The sequence below is a fragment of the Nelumbo nucifera genome, chromosome 5 (genome assembly GCF_055504915.1).
Source record: "Nelumbo nucifera cultivar China Antique chromosome 5, China Antique-T2T, whole genome shotgun sequence".
NCBI classification, from domain to species: Eukaryota; Viridiplantae; Streptophyta; class Magnoliopsida; order Proteales; family Nelumbonaceae; genus Nelumbo; species Nelumbo nucifera.
In genome coordinates, this window is record NC_142653.1 from 58,809,601 (window position 1) to 58,834,780 (window position 25,180).

Consider the following 25,180-nt stretch of genomic DNA (forward strand, 5'->3'; position numbering starts at 1 on the left):
TTTCGATGATTTAGAGCCTGTAAGCCAGAAAGGTTTCAATTACATGAATGGTTGGCGGACAACCAAGTTTCCGTCAATGGTAGAGGCCCTTGAGAACGTTTTCCACCTTGATACTTCTCTCTAGATTCAAAAAGTTCATTCATTGATATCATGTGTAGAGGATTACCTTTCTTAGAGAGATAAGATTAAGAATGATCCAACCAAAAAGAAAAAGGAGAAGGAATTATCAATTTTATATGTAAAGGTGGCTACACATGCGTTGAACACATCTTCTATCAGTAGTCAATGGAATCAGATTAATGCAAACCTTGCCATTGTTGAAGATGCATGATGTCAAATCAAGAAAAAGTTTCAAGAACTTGAGGATGAGAGGTAGAAGATAGAGAAGAAACATTCTTCCTTATTACCCTAAGATAGTGTTCTTGCCCAAGACCAACAAGAGGATGAGGTGGCACTTTGGATTTCGTCCAGTGTGCTTGATTGAGTCCACTTTGGATTTTGTCTCTGTTAATACACCTCATGTAGACATCATTGAAGGAGCGTCTGTAGAGGTTGTCATTATAATATAGGAAATAGGATGCTCAACGTTGTATCTTAGCTCTATGCTTGGGATCTTTGGGCAACTTCCCGTGCTAGAAGTAAATGAAGGATCATCTCTAGTCCTCAACCTCCATAATAAATACAAAAACCACATTACTTTCCTGTTCTGTGTCTTCTCGAGGTTAAAGGGATGACAAATCCATCATATGGATGGCCGAACCCTACATGTAGGTTGGGCGAAATTTCAAAAAATTTCTTCTCCCCTCAGTTGGGAATCACATTCCCTGTTTTAGAAAATCTGCATTTTCAAGGGTCAATCTTGAACCATAAGCTGAACCAGATCTGAAACCAGAAGCAGGAAAGTGAAATACCTGATACGGAGAAAAAGTATCTCCCAATGAAGGTGTTCACGCCTAAAGAAAAGACTCCAAAGACTGCTCCGACTGAAGATGACACAGTGCAAGGAGGAGCAGAATCAGCAGTGTTCGCCCAACGAACCAAATTCTTATCGAGAATTCGCTGGAGGCTGTGAGCATAACTTCTGATCAGCCTTTCTCCAAAGACTGATATCAAGATCCAATCTTGATCGTTCCTATCAAGAGGAGATCGAACTGGCAAATGTGGAGGCGGCAGGAAGGAGGCGGCAAGAAAGAATTACGCAATGAAGGTTGTATTCTTTCTTTTGTAATTTCAGCTTTGAAAGAGAATGTGTTGTGTATATAGGCTGCCACTCCCTCCTCCTTTTATAAGCTTACAGGGATCAGTTCCTAATCCCATTAGGAGTTGCTGATCCAAATCTTATTTGGATCTGAATTCCCTTTAAGTGATAAGGGCAAACCCTTATCTTATCTGCAGATTAGATCAGCCCTCTTCTAATCTTATTAGGAGGTTCTCAGATCTAAATCTTATTTTGATCTTGGACTCTCTGAGTGGATAGGGTCAAGGCCCTATCCTATCTGCTAATCTAATCTCAGATTCGCCCCTTTAATTGACTGATCAAATCAGCCCAGATCGAAATGGGCTTTAGGCCCATGAAGTATTCAATGCTCAATATGCATCCAGACTATTGCCTAGTTGGGCTTCTTTCTATGGCGTGGAACCCAAACATTGGTCTACATATCAGCCACATGGGTTCATCCCAGCCTTTGTTACAAGGCATGGCCGAATACACTGTTATGGACATTGCACCCCCTGAAGCCTATCACATGGGCTCCTAATGGGCCCAACACTTACACTAAGTGGTCCCTGGGCCAAGCCACCTTATAAAAGCCCAGGGGTTGTGGGCAGATGCAAGATTAGCCCATCAGGTATTATCCTTAATGGTCTTACACTTAACCTGTTAGCCCATAATGATCAAACACTGTCCGACAAGAGAGGACCTCTCCCTCGGCTGTAAGGAACAGTGTTGCACTCTCTGCTCACATGGATCCCGGGAATTAAAACCATTTGCAAATATTTAGAAACCATATACATATATATCATATATATAATTTTTCAAAACAAAATTCCAACGGTTGAAAACAACTACCAACAGTTTGGTTTCCATCAGAGAGAGTGCATCCCTGATCATTACCTTTGTCCGACAAAGGGGCTGATCCTGTCACTATGATCACCCACTCAGATGAATTCTCAGACTGTCCCAACATACCCAGTTTTTGACCCCCTCTAAGGGTCTCACTGATTGGCATATCAAAGACAACCCAATCCGACACTTAGTGCAATACCATAATTGAGTCTAGGGGTCAGGTGCAACTTTCTAGTTTTGCCCATCAATCTCCAAGGTCCAGGGCAATACTTGAAGTCTGGTCCGGTTCAGGGTTTCAAGTGAACCTAAACTGCATGTGCCTTGGGTCTCACCCTGGTGGCTGAGACAGGCCACCCCAATAGTTGGCAGCACACCAATGTCAGCCTTGGTAGGACAAATCTCCCCAGACTTATCCATCGGCTGTGAACATTCTAAACTAACATGAGTCTCATAAGTGTCCAGTTCAAGGGTATTACACAGAAACACACCACAAGAACATGAACCAAATATGCACTTTATTCATTTACAATAAATGTCAAAAGTACATCATTCTAATTGGAGGTAAGAGCGTACAAAAACTGTCTAACAGAGGTGACTTAGGGGGTAGAAGCCATTTTACACAAATGGGTATTGTTGTTGCTTCGTCACTTATGAGTGCTAAGCTTGCCGCTAGATCAGCAAGGGCATCTGCTTGTTTGTTTCTGCTTCTAGGTACGTGCTCAATGGTAGCATGTTTGAACTCTTAGTAATTGGATTGCATAATGGTGGTAGGGGACTAGGTTGTCCTTGCGCACACCATACTTTATCTTGAATTTGTTGATCACCAATTTTAAGTCCCCATATACTGTGTGGTGGTGAATTTCTAAGTCAATGGTCATTTCTAAGCCAATGATTAAAGCTTGATACTTTGCCATGTTGTTAGAGCAAAGCTCAGTTAAGACAAATGAGTATGTGAAGACTTTTCTTTGTGGCGAGACAAATACAACACCGACACCTACACCACCTTTGCATGTTGCTCCATCGAAGAACTTCATCAATGCTAGTAAGATGTTTATGTAGAAAACCTCTTCATTAGGAAGGTCTTTGGAGAGTTCCCAATCTATTGGAATAGGGTGATCTGCAAGAAAGTCTGCAAGTTTAAGAAGACTTGGGAAAATATGGGTTTGGATAAGGGTTTGGAGCATCCATTAGGATAAGAGGATAAGTCTTATCCACTTAAAGAATCCAAATTCAAATAAAGATTTGGATTAGGAACCTTCTAATTTGAATTGGAGAGATGCTCCTTAAGGCAAAACAAAAGAGGTGGTTGAATATGCTCTAGTTACACTACTACTTTCAGTTCTCTCTCTCTTCTCTTGTTGCCCTAGAATCCTTAATGTGTTCTCCACGTTGTGGCTAATCTTGATCAGTCTTAACTTCTGATTCTTGCAAGAAAATATCTGAAATATTTCTTACTCACCTCCCTTATATGATCCAAATAATTGGATTATGGTTTTGCTGAAAATTGTGTTGCTGAACCAACTTCATTCCAAGTTGCGCCATTTTCAATGGAGGCTGATTTTGGGATTCAATTTGGGCATGAACTACCACTTTGGGAGCTACATTTGTGGAATCCATATCAGGTATACTTCTCCCTTCCCTTTGGTTTTATATTTGGTCCAGTTTCGATGCAAGAATGATCATTGGACCAAAGGATCTACATTAAGTCTATGAGTAACAAAAGAGGGGTCTATGTTGGGTATCGGCTGCCGACTAGGTAAATATATCAAAGTTCAATTTTGACAAACTTACCAATTTGGAGCGTAGTGGTTCTTCGAATTGAGAGCCAATTTGCACAATCTTCTAGGGAGTTTGTATTTGAGACCGACACTTAGATGATTTCCTCCATTGAGCAATCTCTATCTTCGTCGATCTCTGGGAGCGATTCCGGATCTACCTCCAACGCCTACTTTCCCTTTCCTTTTAGGGCCTCCACATAGCACTTTCAAGACTCGAGCTGGTCCCTGCACACCACTCCCACTCCATAGTATGTGGGGAACCTCATGGCTAAGTGATAGGTGGACACCATAACTAGAAGTGCATGTAAAACATGGCAAACTAAAATAGCATTGTACGGTGATGATGTGGCAATGACCAAAAAGTCAGGGTTGAATCTAGTTTTATTTGTCGCAAATCATGCTATTACCAGTAGGTTTATATCCTTCTTAGAGGTCGGCTAAAGCTGACCAAAGGCACGCCAGATAGGATGAGGTCCTTCCTCTACAATCCCATTTGTTCAAATGTTTCTAGAAATAGTATATTTATCGAGATACCAAAGTGACTAGAATACACTTTACCTCGTAGTCATGGATGCTCAAATTTACTACAAGGGCATTGTCATTGAGGTTATGAACCCTACATGTGTCATCTTCGGTGATATAGATTGCATCTTCCACTTGTTGCCACTTCGGTGGGCTTTTCGCTTTGTGGGCTGGGTCGCGAATTGTGGTTGTACCTACTATGGTTCTATAGCCCATTGCTATGGATCCACACATGATCATGTTGATGACTTCACAGATCAATGATTCATTTTGTTGCTATTATAGGGGTTGTTCTCTCCTCAAAAGAGCCTCTTTTCTTCTTTGCTAATCAGCCTGATGGTCATCCTTCTTGATGAACTTTTTCAGGATTCAGTTATTCTCAGTGTTGTATTCCCTCTCTCTATGGAAGTAGCTATACTTATCTTGGTTCCTATTCATAGGATCTCCTTTTAGAGGAGCCAGCCACTACAAATACTCTACCAGCTTGATCTCCATAAAAATCTCCCCCCTTATGGCATTTAGTGGTGTATAGTTCCAAGTCTTAATAAGGGGAGTTCGGAAGTGTCGTGGGCACATCAAATCCTTTAAATAACAAATTTCTAAACTCTATCAAATCCTTCAAATTGATAGATCAATCACTAATACAACCATTAATTAAAAATCAAAATAAAACATCCACTAATACTAGCTATTTCTGGGATGGTACCACTATGTTTTTCTCATGTTTGTATGAATAGTTACAATTGCATTCCAAGGCTTAGAATGGTACTACATCTTCTAAGCAAAGGCTTTACACTACATTAATGTCAACATTGAGTTGGTTTTGATTGATCTAATAAGGGCACATCGCTGTCTATATGGCAACAAGGGGTTATGCAATGGTTCAAAAGTGCCACATGTAACGAAGTCATTGGAGGGCCAAATTTGCCTTCCATCAATGTTAAATATACAGATGTTTGTTGTTAGACTACCATTTGACCCTTTTATTATATTCAACCCATTTTATAATATTTCAAGAATACCCTTGTCATTACTCAACCCAAAATAGTAACTTTTTGAACCCTATCGAAAAAGAAGAAAATGACACAATCGCCAAAGATGAAGATGATGACTTCCATTGAAGAAAAAAAGGATGTTGGGATTTGATCGAGGTTGAGAATGGCCAACACTACTCAATAAAGGCAGCTTTTATGTTTTCAACAATATTGAAATATTTTTATCAACTTTTTTGTAAATTTTGTTTTTAGTTGAAACCCAAATGATATATTTTTGAATTTTTATCATTCTCTAAAACTTCCACTTTTTGGTTTTATGTATTAAATTTTTTATCATTTTCTTTTTTCTATAGATTTTCCTTTTTTTCTGAAATATATATTTTTTCAAATTGGAATATTTTCTGTATTTTCTAGAATTATTATTTTCAGATTTTTTAGTTGAATCATATAATTTTGTATTAAATTTTTTATTGTTTCACGCATTTTTTATAATTTTCAATTTTTTGGTTGAAATATATTTGTGAATTTTTATCTTTTTATAATTGTTTTCTACAATTATAAGTTTAGGTACCTATTTATCAATTTTAAGTTTAGGTACCTATTTATTATTTTTTTATCATTTTATGCATTTTCTACATTCTTTTATTTTTGGCTGAATTAATATTTTTTAAAAATGTTTATCAATTTATGTAATTGAAATATATGTCTTTAATTTTCTATAATTTTATGTGTTTTCTCTAACTTTTACCATTTAACGTATATTTTAAAATTTCTATATTTTTTTCTTGTGTCTAATGGAATTCGTTTTCACTTTAATTTTTGTATTTTTACAACTTTTTTCCATTTTCCTATGAATTTTCTTAAAATTTCTTGCAAATTTCCTCTATTTTTTTGCATTTTTTAATGTTTTTACAATTTCTCTTTTATACTTTTATTTAATTTTTTTTATTTATTTCATAAGAGTTTTTTGCAATTTCTAATGTTTTACCCTAAGGCCTTGTTTGTTATTTGGTAAGTTATTTACCTGGGTAAATGCAATTACCTAGGTAAGTTTTTGTTGGGAAACATTTACCTAGGTTAGTGCATTTACTTATTATACATATTTTTTATAGACATAAAAATCCATTATTAAAATGGCATATTTGTCCCATTCAAGTGTTGATAATTTTCCCTCTAGGTGGGAAAGTTATTTACCCACCTAGGGGATGGGAATCACTTACCCGAGTAAGTGATACCCAAGAAAATAAACTTTCCTTGATCCCCACATAAATATGAAAAAAAAACATTGGGTTCTTGGTCAGTGGGAACCAAAATCCCACTGACCAACTTTTGCCCCTCTTAAAATCTCAAAATAGAATTCCCCCTAAATGTATAAGGAAATTAGGCATTTAAGGCAATTTAAGTTATAAAAAATATGTATAATAAGGCTGACTTGCCATTCAAGGGTAGTTTAGTCATAAAAATTGCATTTATACTGACATGGACAACTTTTGTCAATGATGGTGCTCTAATGGATGATGTGTTTCAGAAAACAAAAGCTCACCGACATGGGGTTCCTTGGACGATATGAAAAGCTTTGGTGAGTTCCAAAGAAATGTTTAAAAGTCATGGCGAAAAAGCTCAAGGAAATTGTCTAAAAGTCAACATAAATATAAATTTTATGACTAATTACATAAATATTAAAAGCCACCCTACCAATTCTAATGCAATGAATTTGGCCTCCATTGTTAAGCTTGTATTACATGACTACTTTACCAGTTTTCATGATACTAGCCCTCCACCTAAGGTAAAAACATATCTATTGGTGAAAGTGTTATCCTTTGAATCTGAAATCCAATTTGCATCAGCAAAGCCTTCTAAAACAGGAAGTAAACTTGAGTAATATAAACTAAAATTTATAGCTCTTAAATATTTTAACAACCTTACTAGATTTTCCCAATGTTCATTTTCGAGATTATGAGTATGCCGACTTAATTTTCCCATGGCTATAGATATATTTAGTCTTTGTAGTTCATTAAGTTAGACATGTATCCAATTATACTCACATACTCCTTTTGTGAAACAGGTTCTCTTACATGTTTCCTTAAGTGAATATTATAGTCAAGAGGTGTTTTAACAGGATTATAGTCATAGTGTCCAAATTTTCTAAAAATACTCTCTACATAGAATGATTGGAAGAGAATAAAGTTTCCTTGTTGTTTATGAATATTAATCCCAAATATTATATCAACCTCACCTAAGTCTTTGGTATCAAATTTGGACATTATAAATTGTTTTGTTTCTTTTACTACCTCTACACTTGTTTCCATTACTAGTATATCATCAACATATAAATATATCATGACTCCTTTATCATCTACAAACTTGATATAGACGCATCTATCAGAACCATTTTTGTTATATCTATTAGTTACTAACACATTATAAATTTTTTCATGCTATTGTTTGGGAGCTTGTTTTAAGACATACAAAGACTTCATTAATTTGCATACTTCATTTTCTTATTCTGGCATTGTCAAGCCTTTAGATTGCTTAATGTATATTTCTTCCTCTAACTCCTCATTTAAGAAATTTGATTTTACATCCGTTTGATGAACTACTAGTTTGTAAATGGATGCTATAGCAAACAAGACTCTAGTTGTAGTTAACCTTGCAACTGGGGAGTAACTGTCAATAAAATCTACATTTTTCTCTTGTCTGAACCCTTTAACAACTAATCTGGCTTTGAACTTATCTATTGTACCATCTAGCTTTAATTTTTTCTTAAAATTCCATTTACAATCAGTGCCTTAGTTGCATGAGGAGGATTTATAAGTTCTCAAGTGTGATTAGTGACTAAAGAGTCTATTTTACTTTTTATGACTTCTTTCCAAAGTACTACATCGGCTGATGTTACGACTTCCTGATAGGTTACTAGGTCCTTGTCCCCCAGAAATATGAGCATTCTTTCACTCAAGTATGTTTCTTTCCTTTGTCTTTTATTTCTCCTTAAGTCTGGTTCTTGATTAGTAAAATCGATATTGTCTTGATTAAGTGAAGTACTAATTCTTTGAGTATTCAATTGTTCATGATTTCTATTTTGGATTTGGGAGGGTTCCATATTTATTGTTTCTTTTCTCCAAGGAAAAATGTAGTAAAAGAATTCTACATCTTAGTACTCTTTTATTGTATTGTTTTTTACAACATTATCAATCATTTTAATTACAAAAAACCAATAAGCCGCATTGTTTTACATATCCAATGAACACATAGTTACAGGATTTTTGTCCCAATTTCTTTCTTTTAGGTTCATGTATTCTAAACTTCGCTAAGCAGCCCCAAACTTTTAGGTAGTTCATACTAGGTTTCCTATTATCCCATAGTTCAAAAGGTATTTATCTTTTTTTCTTGGGTGGTATTCTATTATATAGTGATAAGCCGTTAGAATTGCTTCTCCCACAAGTTCAGAGGTGCACCTGAACTAATTAGCATATCATTCATCATTTCTTTTAATGTTATGTTAAGTCTTTCTACAAGTCCATTAGATCCAGGTTGATAAGGGGATGTGGTTTCATGTATAATTCTATATTCATTAAACAAATTTTTTTAGTGTTCTGTTAAGTCTTTCTACAATTCCATTACATTCAAGTTGATAAGGGACTGTGGTTTCATATATGATCCCATAATCTTCAAAGAATTTCCTAATGGTTTCTCCACCATGCTTAGTCCCTCTATTTGTTCTAAGCCTTTTTATTTTATTTCCTAATTGATTTTCTACTTCAGTTTTGTAGTTTATAAAAGCTTGATAGATTCTTCTTCTGATTTAAGTATCACTACTTTTGCATATCTTAAAAGTCATCTGTAAATGTTATATAATACATTTTTCCTCCTCTAGCTTCATGACATTTAAGGTCTCCTAGATCACTGCGTATAAGTTGTAATAATTTAGTTTCTCTTTGTACATTTTTATGAGATTGCTTAATGAATTATACATACTTGGCATTTTTCTTTGTAAAATTAGAAGGAACATTCAAAACTCCTAATTTACATAACCGTTTTAAATAAGGAGCACTATGATGTCTTAATCTAGCATCCCAAATATCAAATGATTCAACAGTATAAAGAGAAGAAGAAGCATTCATATTCATAATAGTATTAGAAATATTTAGTACAAAAAATCCACCAGCATTGTATCATTTTCCAATAATTACAATATTTTTAGTTAACACAGTCTTGTTTGTTTCAAATATGAGCTTCAATCCTATTTTGTTGAGGAGTGCTCCCAATACCATGTTTCGTCAGATCTCTGGCACATGTAGCACATCATTCAGCATTAGAATCTTTCTTGAAGTCAATTTCAAGAGCACCTTTCATTTGCTGATGACCTTCAAAGTTTGTTAGCTTTTATGAAAATTTGCTTTCCATCAAATTGAGTTGTATACTCATAGAAGGAATTGTGGTCCCCACATATGTGCTTAGTAGCACCAGTGTCCAATACCCACTCCTTTGGATTATCAATGACATCCTCAATCAAATTGACTTTTGGTTTCCCAAAGTCTTTCTTCTTTTGGTACCAACAGTCTTTCTTGTAATGCCCAAGTTTGTCACATACATAGCATTTTCCTTTATTCTGCTACTTCTTGAATTTTTAATCATTTTTCACATTCAGATTCTTTTTAAATTTTGTAGTTGTTTCCTCAACCATATTGGTTTTGGAAATCTGATCCTCATCTTCTTTCTATTCTTTTTCTTCTATTTTAATTCGGACCACTGCTTGATCCAAAGTGGTGTCCTTTCTCTTATGATTCATACTTGTCTTGAAATCATTTCATGTATGTGACAATTTCATTATGAGAGAACTGGCAATGAGTTCATCTGGTAGTATCATAACTTCCTTTGCTAGTTTCCCATAAGGACTTGAAATCATCTATTTGGGTAGACACATTTGTAGACACTCCATTTTTGTGCTCTTCAGTTTTTCTGCAGCACTTTAAGCTTCAATCATGCTTCAGCTAACCTCACAGTCGACCTGGGGGTATTTTTGGAATTTTACAAAAGTTGGGGCCTTGAGGATCCAAGACCATAGGTACGTAGAGCCTAGAAACCCAAAACCAATGACACCAAGATCACCCAAATCCAACACCGTTTACCCCTTCATCTTGATACCCAAAGCCGAAACCAATTCCATTCGTCTAATTGGAGTCATTTTAATCCTAATCCTCATTTCACATCAAATCCAAAATCCAAGACCATAGGTACATAGAGCCCAAAAATCCAAATCCAATGATACTAAGATCACCCAAGTCTGACACCGTTTACCCCATCATCCTAAGACCTGAAGCCAGAACCGATTCCGATCATCCAATCGGAGTCATTTTGATCCTAATCCTCATTTAAATCAAATCCAAAATCTGATACTATAGGTACATAGATCCCAAAAACCGAAATCCAATGACACCAAGATCATCCAAATCTGACACCATTTACTCTATCATCCTAAGACCTGAAGCCGGAAACAATCCCAATTGTCCGATCGGAGTCATTTTAATCCTAATCCTCATTTAACATCAAATCCAAAATCCAAAACTAAAGTATGTAGGAACCAAAAATTTAAATTTAACGATGCCAAATTCACCCAAATTCAACACCGCTTACCCCTTCATCTCAAGAGCTGAAATCGGAATTTCATGCCAATCATTTCCTAATTAATTGTCTAAGCAACGTCTACTATCATTTTTTTGAAAATTGTTTAATTAGCTTCCTATATTTGCATTTACATATCTAAGTAGTGATCCTATTCGTACCTTGTCATATCACATTAAGTTTCTAGTTTGTATCCATAGTTAATTTATTTGTATTAGAATTATCATTAGGTCACCTTAACTTTAATTAATTACATGGTCATTTGCAAATTTAGGATTTCGCTCCTTTTGTTCTTTTAATCTGTTATCAAAATATGATTAATTTCCTTCTTCCATTAGCTAGTAATTTTTATCATTAGTTTAGAACTTGATAATGCTTTTTCAACATTCCCCTTATGATTTAAATAGGGTCATTTGTCAATTAATTTTCTTTAATGATATCAACCGTTCTTAGTTGTTTTAGTCCTACCATTATTATTCATGTATAGTTTACTGCTAGCTTATAGATTTTGCATTTAACTTTTCATATCTCCATGGCATGTACTAGGTTCCATCCATTAGTTACTCATTAGTCACAAGTTTTAGTTCTCTTTTTATTTTTTAATAATTAGTTTGTTAATTTACTAACCCACTCTATCATTATCGTTCTAATAGTTCAAATGCATCTCTTATTTAATTGATTAAATGCTTAGAACTTCCTCTTTTCTTTTTAGATTTCAATTGCTTAGTGTAGTGTGTGTTTTATTTCTAAGCCCAAAAATTATGAAAATTTCTTTGGAACATTGGTGAAGTAGAGGCCGGTTCAACCAGGTGTGTGTGGAGTGCCTATCACCTTCCCACACCATACTTTGGTCCCTGGATCCAAAGAATTTTATCCCCATTGGGCAACAAGTCACCAAAAAAACAAAATGTTTTTCTTGAAAAACCTTGAGTTTTCCTAAATTCCCAATTCCAAAAATTTAGGTAGCGACTCCAAACTCCATACCCCAATCCATCCCCCCTCCGGTCGGGTAGCCATAGCATTCATGTCTTCTTTCATGGTGAAATGCAGGAAATTGGTAATCACATATTTTTTATTTCTAGAATAGTAGACATTTTACAGTTCATTGGACAAGCAGTTGAGGATATGGTTTGTATTGTGTAGAGGTGGTCAATCATAGTCTAGTGTTCTGCAACAACAAAATGGGCTAGTTCCTCCATGTTTAATGGGTTTGGTTCAGTCAAAGCAAAGGCTACCCCTAACTATCCTAAGGTAAATAGAAGGCGTTGTGTCCAACGCTTGTAGTTGGTTCTATTGAAATGTTTAATCTTAGAGAAATCAGGAACTGTTGATAGTATTCGGTTCCTCATGAAGGGGATAGTGGAAATAGGTTCCATAAATGTAGTTTTATGATTTTTGGAAAATAGTAAAGAAGGCAAAATGAAACTTATAAGTAATCACTTTCCAAACCGAGAATTCGTACGAGTATAGTATTGCAAAACTACGAAATTGAGAATTTTCAGAGAAGAGTGTTGAGTCGTGCCACTTGGTTATTCTCCTTAAAACTACACTTGCCCCCTACGGTGCAATTGAGTGATTGCAAATTGATCACCAAGATAAAACAACCCATAGACCACTGGTAGACATGCACTCACTTACAAGACCTCCGTGAACCACAAAGAATGATGCTCAGATTGATAGAGAATTGAAAACTGTTGAATGTAGTGTTGTGTGAAACTGGGTCGACCAATACTCTTTTTATAGAGTGTTCTCAATCACCTGAATGGACATAGAAATGTCCTTTCAGACAAAGGCCCCTTCGGAACAGTGCACCTGTTCGAAGAGACATAAAGAGGAAGAGACACAAACGAACAAGAAAACGCTTACAAAACAAAAAATAAATTTAAAATTTAAAAGTCAAATGTTTAAATCGGTCAAAAGCAAAAACATCTAGTGTAACGCACATACAGACACCCGCACATGTATGGGAATATTTGTAATGCTTTTCCTCTTATGGGTCCTACCCATAGAGAGAAAAATTATAAATATACTCCAACTTTACTCATTTACCAAGTAATGTGGGACAAGGAGTCTTCCCATGCAAGAGAGGGAAGAGAAAAAGACAACTCAAAAATACAAGAGAGGGAAGAGAGAAAAAGATAAAACTCAAAAATACATGGTGACAGAGGTGATCAGAAAATGCATGAGAAGGCACCTTCATTGGGAATTCCTCTCTTTGATCTTGAGAAGCATTTGGTGCTTGATCTTGCAATTGATGGGGCCGATGAGGTGCATCCCTATCTGAATCTTGTTAAGAGCTGAGGTTGCTTTTGCTCAAGAAGAAGAGCTCCAATTGTCTAGACATCACTAGCAAAGAATTTGATTCTGCTTGAAGAAGCACAGCGGAAGGGGACAGAGAGAACAAGAGAGATGGATGGAGGAGGGAGGAAGTTGCTACTATTGCTGTTCAAGTTGCAGCTTTAGTGGCGGAATGGGGGAGATAAAGCGAAAAGAAAAATAAGAGGAGGAAGGAGGGAGTAAGGGGAAGAGGAAGAGAACCGGTCGAATGAGTTATCGGAGGAGGAGATTGTCACTCTACTTCCTCTGGTTTGAGTTGAAGTGGCGCGGTGGAACAGGGGAGAAAAAAGAAAAAAAGAGGGAGGAGGAGAGAGAGAGAGAATGATGAAAACAGGTCGAATGAGTTATCGGATGAGGAGGTTGTCGCTCTACTGCCACTATGTAGCTTGATCTCAGGTACGATGATAGTTAAAATTGAAGAAGCAAAGCGGAAGGGGAGGGAGTTTAAGATTAATCAATGTTGTTATGTTGTTATTAAAATCAAAATTAGATAAAATAATAGAATCTTTGTATTAATCAAAAGAAAATATTTCTAACATATTGAAAAATGGGTGAAATATAAAAAAGGGTAAAATGTAATCTACTAACATAGTTAATTGCTTAACAGCAAAATTACTAACATAGTGTAAAATGTAATCCACTAACAAAGTTAGTTGCTTTACACCAAAATCCTGCAGTTCCTATCACAAGAAAGGTAAAAGAGGGGCAGCTTTTATTACCTACTAGTGGAGAGAGAGAGAGAGATGGTGGTGGTGAAAACAGAGAGTTTGTTCATTAACAACTCTGTGGATTCAAAATTTATTTAACTGATTAAATATATTCGGTGGAGAAAGCAGAATGTCTGAACGGATTCCACCAGTTTGGAGGTGGAGCATAATTAGATACGTCATAAGACTTTCTGGATGGGAGTTCATCGATGAAGTCCACAAACAGGGAGCCAGAGAAGGTGTATAATTGTCTTCTCCTAACATCATTTCTAACATTTTCTATCCTCTGTTCAGCTTCTTTAACAGATCTTTGAGACTCCCTATCAAAGATTTTTTTCCATGTTATCCTTGAACCCAGAAAGATAACCCACTCATTCTTTCAATTCTGAAGTTAACAAATCCTGAAGCACATCCTTTCCCGAACCCTTAGTGCTAATGAAAATATCTTTAGCCTTCCCCAACAATTTTTTTATGTCCGAGAGAGTTGAAAATATATTATATGTTCTAAAGGATGAACTAACATACACTAAAACCAAAGAACAACAATAAAGAGGAGAGTTGTAAAAAAAATGAACATGAGGATAGAGTTTATTTGCGCACCTCTCTTTCCTTTCAGCAATACAAGGGACTCGTTCACCACCTCTCTTCTTTATTCTCTGCTGCTCAAGCTCTGCACTTCCGGTGATTGGAGGACTCTAAGAGCAGAAGAAGAAACTCAATCCTAAAGAAAACAAACAGTTAAGATTTGGTCTAAAAAGGTAGACAGTTCACATAAAATAAGATCACAATCACTTCTTTGAATTCACCACCTCTCTTCTTTATTCTTTGCTGCTCAAGCTCTGCATTTCCGGTGATTGGACTCTAAGACCAGAAGAAGAAACTCAATCCTAAAGAAAACAAACAGTTAAGATCTGGTCTTAAAAGGTAGACGGTTCACATAAAATAAGATCACAATCACTTCTTTGAATCACTGGTCAAGCAAGGGCTGTACCGTACCTCTTTATTATTTATTAAAGAATACAATTTACCTCTACAATTCATGTCACGAAACTTTTATGTAAATTCATCGAGCCCTTAGGGTGTGTTTGGTTCTACACAGAAAAAGAGAAAAATACAGTGTTGAGGAAAGTTCTTTAAGGATTTCATAAGGATTTCCCTCAACTTCTTTTTCTTATCTCTTCCAAGTTCTAAATGTCATGAAAAACTTACTTTTTTTTTTCGTAATGGAGGTTAGGAATGGTAATGGGGCAGGGTGGGGACGGGGAGCCTCTCCCCATCCCCGTCCATGCTAACGAGGTCATGGTTATCCCTATCTTCGCAGGGATCCCCATTTCGGTAATTTTTTATAATGTTAATCATTTTGTTTTTGTTTTTTATTTTATTTAAAAAAATAAAAATAAGATGATTAAAATTTACAATATTATTAGAAAAGATTCAAACATATTCAACCATATTTTTTAAAATATTAATATATAGATGTATGTGTACATATATACATATATAATATGTGCATACATATATACATATATATTAGTGGGGATCCCATGGTGGGCAGGGTGGAAAATGCTCTCCCCATCCCTATCACTACGGGGGAAAATCATCCCCATCCCCACCCTATTCGGAGCAGATCCTCATGGGGATCAAAGAAATGGAGAAGATTGTCATTGGTAATGAAAGTATTGTTGTTTTATACACATAATGTGCGAGTTTGACAAATCATATTCCATATATTATAAAAGAGTAGTTTATTATGACATTTATTTTGTTCTTATATAGCGTTAATTATAGAAGATAAAAAGAGAGCATATTTAAAAGCAGAGGCTATTCCAAATACAAAGAGTGTATTAGAATTAATGAGCACTTGATGCCAAAGGTGCGCATAGGGTAGAGCTACCTTATATTTTTTATTGAATAAAATATGAAAATAAGGCAAACAAAGAAAATGAAATACAGCCAAATATATGTAATAGACCCACAATATTAATTAATATCAAACTGTGTATAGGGACCCAGTAGTTTCATACAGATCCACCTACCGACCAAATTAAAGAGTTTTTTGGAGTTGAAAAGTCTTAGAGCCCGTTTGGTGTGTTTTTTTATAGTCTTTTAGTTGTTCATAAATTGGACAGACTGATTTTCGGTCTATTTTTGTTTGGCCTGCAAAAGATTAAGCCAACAAATGCCAAAATGCCCAAAAGATGTGAAAAGTCCATTTTGGGCTGATTTCGGAAAGCTCCAAATAAAGTTTTTCGTGTTTTATTTTCGCACGGAAAGACATGCATCTGACAAATGTGCTTTGAGCTGTTTAGGTCTTCATAAAAAAGATCAATGCATCTTTTGACTATCAGAGCTATCAGAAGATCTTCTCAAATATACTGCCAAATGGGCCCTTAGCATCTCAAATAATTAATTAGGGTGAAGGGAATACGGGACTCACTTTCTCTAGATTTTTTTCATGATTTCACGATAATTTTATGTAAATGCTTCTAACCCTTAGGTTATGTTTGGTTTGAAGGAAAATGCAAAGAAAGGAAGAGAAATGCACAGAAACCTATACAAGGTTTGTAAAGGTTTTCTTACATTTTCCTTCCTTTCCTTACGTTTTCCTTTAAACCAAATGCAGCTTATAGGGTGTGTTTGATTCTATACAAAAAAGGAGAAAATTGGATTGTTAGCAAAGTTCTTGAAGGATTTCATAATAATTTTCCCTCAAGTTCTTTTTTCATGGTTTTCAAAATTGGATTGGACTGGATGGTCAAATTGGTTGGGTGATCGGTTCCGTTTTATCACAGAACTATTAGTTTGCCAAAAACCATTGATTTGGTAAGCAAACCGCTGACCTAGGCGGTCAAACCAATCAAATTGTCCAAAGGTTTTGGCCATTTTTTTTATTTTTTATTTTGTCAGAACAGGCCATCCGTTTAGTTTGAACAATCAAACTGTTTGACACAGGAACCAGACCCTTGACCTGTTGTTTGGTTCAGTTTTAAAAAGCTTGTTTATTTAGTTCTTGTATAGCGTTAATTTGGCAAGATCAAGGTTTTCAAAACTGAACCAGACAATGAACTGATTAGGGGTCTGTTCTCGGGTCAAATAGTCTGATCATCTAAATTGAACAAACAGCCCATTCTGACAAAAAATAAAAAAAATAACAAAACCCATTGAACAATTTGATTAGATTAAACAGTTTGACCGTCTGAATCAACAATTTACTGATCAAATCAACAGTTTTTGACGAAATAACAATTTTAAGATAAAACAGAACTCATCACCTGATTGATTCTCAATTTTTTCAGTCTTACCATCTGGTACAACCATCCCGAAGGGTCCGATTTTAAAGACCATTGGCAAAATAAAGAGAGCATATATAGTATTTGAAAGCGGAGGCTATTCCAAATAGAAAGAGCTTGTCAGAATTAAATTAGTGGGTAGAGCTCCCTTATGTTCTTTATCTATTTTGTAAATTATTTTACAGCGGCAGTTCAACAAAATATAAAAATAAAATACAAATTAGAAAATGAAATACAGTCAAAAATATATTATAATATAACCACAATATTAATTAATCACAAGTTGTACATAGGGACCCACTAGTTTTATAGAGACCCAACTAATCGTTGTGTCCATATCTGCCGACAAAATTAAAGACTTGGAGTTGAAAAGTCTTAGAATCCCAAATAATTAATTAGGGTGAAGGGAGTAGGGGGACTCACTTTCTCAAGATTTTTTTTTTTCTTGATACAAGTGGATGACTTTTGATTCAATGAAACTTGTGTGTCTGTGGGGACAATCTTTGTCCCTCACTTTGTATTCGCATTTTCATTTTGATGGTAATTGTCCAACTTTTTCTCACTTATCTTAAATTTAAATTTATCCGACATTTTCAAAACTTATAAGAAATTTTTATAGTTAAAATTAATTTATCTTTGCATCAATTATCGTTTGTTATCATCTCAATTGAACAAACGGCCCATTTTAACAAAAAATAAAAAATGACAAAACCTATTAAACAATTTGAACAGATTAAACAATTTGACGACCTGGATTAACAGTTTACTGACCAAATCAATAGTTTTTAATGAAATAATAATTTTAGGATAAAATAATTTTTCCAGTCTGACCATCCAGTACAACCATCCCCGAAGGGTCCGATTTTGAAGATCATTGACAATATAAAAGAGAGCATATATAGTTTTTGAAAGCAGAGGCTATTCCAAATACAAAGAGCTTGTCAGAATTTAATTAGTTCTTGTATAGCGTTAATTTGGCAAGATCAAGGTTTTCAAAACTGAACCAGACAATGAACTGATTAGGGGTCTGTTCTCGGGTCAAATAGTCTGATCATCTAAATTGAACAAACAGCCCATTCTGACAAAAAATAAAAAAAAAATAACAAAACCCATTGAACAATTTAATTAGATTAAATAATTTGACCGTCTGAATCAACAATTTACTGACCAAATCAACAGTTTTTAATGAAATAACAATTTTAGGATAAAACAGAATTCATCACCTGATTGATTCTCAATTTTTTCAGTCTTACCATCTGGTACAACCATCCCGAAGGGTCCGATTTTGAAGACCATTGGCAAAATAAAGAGAACATATATAGTATTTGAAAGCGGAGGCTATTCCAAATAGAAAGAGCTTGTCAGAATTAAATTAGTGGGTAGAGTTCCCTTATGTTCTTTATCTATTTTGTAAATTATTTTACAGTGGCAGTTCAACAAAATATAAAAATAAAATACAAATTAGAAAATGAAATACAGTCAAATATATTATAATAGAACCACAATATTAATTAATCACAAGTTGTACATAGGGACCCACTAGTTTTATAGACCCAACTAATCGTTTTGTCCAGCTGCCGACAAAATTAAAGACGGAGTTGAAAAGTCTTAGAATCCCAAATAATTAATTAGGGTGAAGGGAGTAGGGGGACTCACTTTCTCTAGATTTCTTTTCATGAAACAAGTGGATGACTTTTGATTCAATGAAACTTCTGTGTCTGTGGGGACAATTTTTGTCCCTCACTTTGTACTCGCATTTTCATTTTCATAGTAATTGTTCAACTTTTTCTGTAATTGAATTCAAAGGAGATGATGATATTATTGATGTTGATTTTGGACAAGCACTGGACTCATATGTGTCTCAGGCTTTCTATGAAACAATCATGGCGTGTAGCTTAGAAGCTAGATTCAGACTCTTAGTTGTGACTTCTTCTCTTTCTGGTTTAAACCCATTGCGTTGAAATCATGGTTTTTAAAACCAAACCAGTCAAGGCATCGCTTTCTGGTTTGGTGGTTCAACCGTCCAGGTCAAACGGTTTGACCTGTGACATCATAAATAAATGGACACTATAGAAAACAAGACTCAAATTGTACTTAACCTTGCAACTAGGGAGTAATTGTCAATGAAATCTACATTTTTCTCTTGTCTTAACCTTTTAACAACTAATCTGACTTTGAATTTATCTATTATACTATCGGGTTTTAATTTTTTCTTAAAATTTCATTTACAATCAGTGCCTTAGTTGCAAGAGGAAGATCTATAAGTTCCCAAGTGTGATTAGTGACTAAAGAGTCTATTTTACTTTTTATGGTTTATTTCCAAAGTATTACATTGGATGATGTTATGGCTTCCTGATAGGTTACTAGGTCCTTGTCCCCTAGAAATGTGAACATTCTTTCACTCAAGCTTGTTTATTTCCTTTGTATTTTACTTCTCCTTAAGTCTGGTTCTTGATTACTAAAATCGATGTTGCCTTGACTAAGTGATGTACTAATTCTTTGAGCACTCAATTGTTCTTGGTTTTGTTTTGGATTTAGGAGGGTTCCATATTTATTGTTTCTTTTCTCTAAGGAAGAATGTACTAAAAGAATTCTGCATCTTGGTACTCTTTTATTGTGTTGTTTTCTACAACATTATCAATCATTTTAATTACAAGAAACCAATAAGTCACATTGTTTTGTACATATCCAATGAACACATAGTTACAGGGTTTTGGTCCCAATTTCTTTCTTTTAGGTTCAGGTATTCTAAACTTCGCTAAGCAACCCCAAACTTTTAGGTAGTTCATACTAGATTCCCTATCATGCCATAGTTCAAAAGGTATTTGTCTTTTCTTCTTGGGCGGTATTCTATTATATAAGTGATAAGCCATTAGAATTGCTTCCCCCACAAGTTCAGATATGCACCTGAACTAATTAGCATAGCATTCATCATTTCTTTTAATGTTATGTTAAATCTTTCTGCAAGTCTATTAGATTCAGGTTGATAAGGGGTTGTGGATTCATGTATGTTTCTATATTATTTAAAGAAATTCTATTAGTGTTCTATTAAGTCTTCTGCAATTTCATTAGATTCAAGTTGATAAGGGACTGTGGTATCATATATGATTCCATATTCTTCAAAGAATGCCTTTTTATTTTATTTCCTAATTGATTTTCTACTTCAGCTTTGTAGTTTATAAAAGCTTAATCAACTTCTTCTTCTGATTTAAGTATGACTTCTTTTTCATATCTAGGAAAGTCATCTGTAAATGTTATATAATACTTTTTCCCTCCTCTAGCTTCATAACATTTAAGGTCTCCTAGATCACTGTGTATAAGTTGTAATAATTTAGTTTCTCTTTGTACACTTTTATGAGGTTTCTTAATGAATTACACATACTTGGCATTTTTCATTGTAAAATTAGTAGGAACATTTAAAACTCATAATTTACATAACTGTTTTAAATAAGAAGCACTATTATGTCTTAATCTAGCATGCCAAATATCAAATGATTCAACAGTATAAAGAGAAGAAGAAGCATTCATATTCATAAAAGTATTACAAATATTTAGTACAAACAATCCACCAGCATTGTATCATTATCATTTTCCAATAAATACAATATTTTAGTTAACTCAGTCTTGTTTGTTTCAAATATGAGCTTCAATCCTACTTTGTTGAGGAGTACTCCCAATACCATGTTTCGTCGGATCTCTGGCACATGCAAACACATCATTCAGCATTAGAATTTTTCTTGAAATCAGTTTCAGGAGCACCTTTCATTTGCTGATGACCTTCAAAGTTTGTGAGTTTTCCGTGAAAACTTGTTCTCCATCAAACTGAGTTGTGTACTCATAGAAGGAGCTGTGGTCCCCACATATGTGCTTAGTAGCACCAGTGTCCAATACCCATTCCTTTGGATTATCAACTAAGTTTTCCTTAGTTAACATGGTCGCAATGACATCCTCAATCAAATTGACTTTTGGTTTCCCAAAGTCTTTCTTCTTTTGGTACTAGCAATCTTTCTTGTAATGCCCAAGTTTGCCACATACATAGCATTTTCCTTTATTCTGCTACTTCTTGAATTTCTAATCATTTTTCACATTCAGATTCTTTTTAAATTTTGTAGTTGTTTCCTCAACCATATTAGTTTTGGAAATTTGATCATCATCTTTCTTTCTGTTATTTTCTTCTATTTTAATTTGGACCACTGTTAGATCCAAAGTAGTGTCCTTTCTCTTATGCTTCATATTTTTCATGAAATCATTCCATGTATGTGATAATTTCTCTATGAGAGAACTGGCAATGAATTCATCTAGTAGTATCATAACTTCCTTTGCTAGTTTCCCCATAAGGACCTGAAACTCATTTATTTGGGTAGACACATTTGTAGACACTCCATTTTTTTGCTCTTCAGTCTTTCTACAGCACTTTAAGCTTTAATCATGCTTTAGCTAACCTCGTGGTCAACCTGGGGGTATTTTTAGAATTCTACAAAAGTTGGGGCCTCGAGGATCCAAGACCATAGGTACATAGAGCCTAAAAACCCAAACCCAATGACACCAAGATCACTCAAATCCAACACCGTTTACCCCTTCATCCTGATACCCGAAGCAGAAACCGATAGCGATCATCTGATTGGAGTCATTTTAATCATAATCCTCATTTCACATCAAATCTAAAATCCAAGACCATAGGTATGTAGAGCCCAAAAATCTGAATCCAACGACACTAAGATCACCCAAGTCCGACACCATTTACCCCATCATTCTAAGACCTGAAGCCGGAACTAATTTCGATCGTCCGGTCAGTCATTTTGATCATAATCCTCATTTAAAATCAAATCCAAAATCTGATACCATAGTACATAGATCCCAAAAATTGAAATCCAATGACACCAAGATCACCCGAGTCTGATACCATTCTCTATCATCCTAAGATCTGAAACCGGAAATGATCCCGATTGTCTGATTGGATTCATTTTAATCATAATCCTCATTTAATATCAAATCCAAAATCCAAGACCATAGGTATGTAGAAACCAAAAATCTGAATCCAACGACGCCATGATCACCTGAATTCAACACCGCTTACCCCTTCATCTCAAGAGCTAAAACTGGAACCAATTCCGATCATCTGATCGGGATCATCTCTGATCCTAAATCCTAATCCCAACAAAATCTGAAATCCACCCTTATATATGGATAGATCCCGAAATTCCGATTCCAACGGTACCAATATCGTCCAATTCCGACACCGTTAGCCTCTCCATCTTGAGACCCAAAGCTAGACTCTATCCGAGCCCTCTATTTAGAATCCTCTTCACAATAATTTCGAACCTAGGGAATTGCACGACCATAGCTTCCCCTCAGCCTCTAGAAACATCTTAAAATCTAAAATTTGACCAGCTATAGCTTCCAATCAATCAAGCCAATCACCTAAACTTGGAATGTCCAGTTTAGGTAAATTGGTGAAATCTATCACTCTTTGTCTTAATTGATTGGGAGAATCTCTCACAAAGCTGTCTTGACAGCCCATTCTCTCAATCAATCTCCCTCCAAAAGCCATTCAAACATCAGCCATTGATCTCTCTTATCTTCTATCTTAGCCCTCCATTCCCCTCTCAAAAAATCTATAAATACCACCCATTTCTCACATCCTAGACACACAAGAAAGCCTAGAGCAATTATTCTATACTCACTAGTATAGAGAATACCCCCCTTCACATCCCAAGCAGACCCAAGCTTCCCTAACCCATGTCCTATACGCTTTCTCCACCATCTCTCACGTCCCTAGAGTTTCCTCATATCAGTGTTTCAGTCCAAGGGCTCCCCAAGTCATGGATACATCTAAGCAAAAAAGTGTGAATCATTCTTGAAGCAAAGTTCTTGTTGCGGAAAAGTTACATCCATCCAGCATGTTTTCTCACATTTTGGGATATATAATCAATACCATTAGCCTCCCAAATAACTGAGAATTCATCTAGAAACCAAGGAGTCTCTTAAGATTTCAAAGGCATCATGAAGGACATAACAAGGGTAGCTGTCAAGGTCGGAGTTATTGAGGAAAGCTATTCAATGTAATGATAAAATGGGAGAGGCGACTCCTATCACAGGGGCAGCTTTTATACCTACTAGTGGAGAGAGAGAGAGATGGTGGTGGTGAAAACAGAGAGTTTGTTCATTAACAGGGAGCCACCAGTTTGGAGGTGGAGCAGAATTAGATACGTCATAAGACTTCCTGGATGGGAGTTCATCGATGAAGTCCACAAACAGGGAGCCAAAGAAGGTGTATAATTGTCTTCTCCTAACATCATTTCTAACATTTTTTATCCTCTGTTCAGCTTCTTTAACTGATCTTTGAGACTCCCTATCAAAGATTTTTTTCCATGTTATCCTTGAACCCAGTAAGATAACCCACTCATTCTTTCAATTCTGAAGTTAATAAATCCTGAAGCACATCCTTTCCCGAACCCTTAGTGCTAATTAAAATATCTTTAGCCTTCCCCAACAATTTTTTGTAAGTCCGAGAGAGTTGAAAATATATTATATGTTCTAAAGGATGAACCAACAAAAACTAAAATCAAAGAACAACAATAAAGAGGAGAGTTGTAAAAAAATGAACACGAGGATAGAGTTTATTTGCACACCTCTCTTTGCTTTCAGCAATACAAGGGACTCTTTCACCTCCTCTCTTCTTTATTCTCTGCTGCTCAAGCTCTGCACTTCCGGTGATTGGAGGACTCTAAGATCAGAAGAAGAAACTCAATCCTAAAGAAAACAAACAGTTAAGATCTGGTCTAAGAAGGTAGACAGTCTACATAAAATAAGATCACACCCAAATACCTTAGGGTGTATTTGGTTCTATACAGAAAAAGAGAAAAATACAGTGTTGAGGAAAGTTCTTCAAGGATTTCATAAGGATTTTCCTCAACTTCTTTTTCTTATCTCTTCCAAGTTCTAAATGTCATGAAAAACTTACTTTTTTTTCATAATGGAGGTTAGGAATGGTAATGGGGCCGGGCGGGGACGGGGAGCCTCTCCCCATCCCCGTCCATGCTGACGAGGTCTTGGTTATCCTTATCTTCGCAGGGATCCCCATTTTCGCAGGGACCCAGTAGTTTTATAGAGACCCAAGACCCAACTAATCGTTGTGTCCAGCTGCCGACAAAATTAAAGACTTGGAGTTGAAAAGTCTTAGAATCCCAAATAATTAATTAGGGTGAAGGGAGTAGGGGGACTCACTTTCTCTAGATTCTTTTTTCTTGATACAAGTGGATGACTTTTTTTTATTCAATGAAACTTCTGTGTCTGTGGGGACAATCTTTGTCCCTCACTTTGTACTCGCATTTTCGACAAGCACTGGACACATATGTGTCTCAGGCTTTCACTTTGTATTCGCATTTCAGACTCTTAAGGGACTTGAATCTTAATATATTATTGTGTTGGGATGGACATGTAAGTATATGGATGAGGAGTGAGAGAATCTCACTTTAGAAACTCACAAGGAGTAATGTGATTTTGACAGGTGGCAGCCCGGTGTTATATTGATTTTATCGGTCTTATTAATACTAATTGTTTTTAAACCGAATCGGTCAGGGCACCGTTTTCTGGTTTGGTGGTTCAACCATCCAGGTTGAACGGTTCGACCTGTAACATCATAAATAAATAAAAAAATAAAAAAAATATTTGTATATAATAAAAAATATCATCAAAATTTAAATAAAATACATAGAAAAATACAGGAAAAAGAACAACATATGAAAAATAAAAATATCTAAATATAAAAATAATAAAATATAGAAAATACAGAAAAAATTCCAATGAATACAGAAAATTTTCCAAAAAATATAGAAAAAATATGTAAGCAAGAACATGTAAT

The 25,180-nt window shown here is 35.3% G+C and overlaps 1 protein-coding gene across 11 annotated transcripts in view; it reads right to left on the minus strand.

The window, feature by feature from the left end:
* The window catches only part of LOC104596852 (uncharacterized), a 38,105-nt gene extending 13,485 nt beyond the window's left edge, over positions 1-24,620 (minus strand). For 4 of the 11 annotated variants that reach the window (XM_088888780.1, XM_088888777.1, XM_088888779.1 and 1 more), the window contains exons 1-4: positions 24,145-24,345; positions 23,949-24,069; positions 14,836-14,913; positions 14,627-14,747 (exon numbers count right to left, since the gene is read on the minus strand). The gene's annotated coding sequence lies outside the window, so the exon portion shown is untranslated. Of the gene's footprint in view, positions 1-14,626; positions 14,748-14,835; positions 14,914-23,948; positions 24,070-24,144 lie in introns of all 11 variants that reach the window. The other 7 variants (XM_088888778.1, XM_010258182.3, XM_088888774.1 and 4 more) reach the window with 7 other exon arrangements.
* Positions 24,621-25,180: the final 560 nt, after the last annotated feature.